This window comes from Melitaea cinxia, chromosome 1, assembly GCF_905220565.1.
Source record: "Melitaea cinxia chromosome 1, ilMelCinx1.1, whole genome shotgun sequence".
NCBI classification, from domain to species: Eukaryota; Metazoa; Arthropoda; class Insecta; order Lepidoptera; family Nymphalidae; genus Melitaea; species Melitaea cinxia.
In genome coordinates, this window is record NC_059394.1 from 4,634,341 (window position 1) to 4,636,249 (window position 1,909).

A 1,909-nucleotide genomic window follows, 5' to 3' on the forward strand; every position below is an offset into this window, starting at 1 on the left:
TTTTGATAAAAATATTCGTCGTACCATGAAGTTAGGTAACATTTTCCTTCATCACTTAGAGTAGTAACAACAAAGTCTCTTAAATATCAATCCAAATTCTCGATAAGAAAAAAAATGCGATTTAAAATATATTAAAAGATTATAATGCGAAATAAAATTTCAGTAAGACATTTTGAGGTGTCGATTTTATTTTTAATTAATTAATTCGATTTATTAAATTAAAATTATAACATAACACTTCACTGTGCGGTGTCCTATATGCCCAAAGGTTGTCTGGAAGTAGTTGTTGTGTACAATAAAGAGTATTATTTTAATTATCATTGTATTTATGTAGTAGGGTGTCGTTTATAAACAAACAAAGAATCCCTTCTATGGTTTGATCCTCTGCTTTACATAATTGAAAATTAACAGCTACATATATATTAACATACGCAGCCACAGACCACAGAAACTACAATTTTGTAAAGAATCTCCTATATATAATACGTGAAGCAAAAACTTTGTACCCCTTTTAACAAAAATTGCGCGGACGGGGGAGTATGAAATTTCGCACACTTATAGTTTAATATAGAGAAGGATGCAGAATGCAAATATTTGTTTGAAAATTATGCATTAAACATGCATTAAAAAAAACATAACATACACTACCATGTATTTGACACACACAAAAACACACACATACACATATACACACGCACGCAGACACACACACACACACACATATGCATATATGCTCTTTTGTTTAATGTTCAAACTTATGATTTAAATTAATCATAGTAGAATTTCGACCATTGGGCAACCATTAGTTTATATAAATGCGTACGAAATTTGAAAAAATAATATCAATTACTACCTATCACATAAGGAATTTTCACATTAAAGATGTGTTTGTGTGTGTATCTGTAAGTGTATGTTTATTCCTAAATAATAATTATAATTGAAGTTAATAATCAATAACTTTTAAATAGTTCCAATAATCAAAATAATAATATCCGACACGTAAATTCATATCAGCACGATTATTTGACAAGAGTTCAGTTTAATACAAGTATAAACAAAACAATAGCGGAGGCGTTTACAATAATTAACAACTGAGAAACTCGGAGCCAACACGACTCTATTAACAATAGGATATTAAATTGCGATCTACCCTCAGTGCAAACAGAAATCAATCATCGTTCCATCAAGGAAGAGGGTTACTTATTCTAATAGCACGCCAATTGAAATATCCTTTCGGGCAGAAATATAACGACCTTCGATAGATTGTAAGCAAAGAATATTCAAGACGAAGGTTCGAAACACATTAAAACGAAAATAGGATTGTACAAAAAAATAAGTATTTCCTGTGTTGGCATGGGTATTTGTCATTACAATACGTACGTTCATTACATAGATATCGTAGAGTTTTAAAAATGTTGAATTAATCTCAATCAAATATAACCGACATTAACCGTTTGAAATATAGAAAGACATGATATTAACATCTTACAAATATTAAATATTTTTTGCTAACGTTGCATTTATTTTTCCTATTTACAATCCAATTCGAACTAGTCGTTAGTTGAGTATAAAGTAAAAAATATATTGAAAAAAAATAAAAGAAAATTTACAAAACTATGTTTCCGCCCGGGATCGAACCGGGGGCCTTCTGCGTGTTAGGCAGATGTGATAACCGCTACACCACGGAAACTTATGATAATAATGCATATATTTTGATAGCAATATTTCGTTCATTTAATTATATTTGATATGACTGACTATATCAAGGCCGATCAGATGACAGCAACCAAAAATAAAAATACTACCTGACTCTTTTGAGAAATTTAACTGTAGTAAATATGTAATGTATCACTTTTGACGTATTTTTAAAGTGTTGCATTATTCAATTGTCAAACGAACAATTGATGGC

At 30.0% G+C, this 1,909-nt stretch overlaps 1 non-coding gene across 1 annotated transcript; it reads right to left on the reverse strand.

Moving 5' to 3' along the window:
- Positions 1 to 1,617: 1,617 nt before the first annotated feature.
- Positions 1,618 to 1,690, reverse strand: Trnav-aac. Its single transcript has one exon. It is a non-coding gene; the product is annotated as a tRNA-Val (tRNA).
- Positions 1,691 to 1,909: the final 219 nt, after the last annotated feature.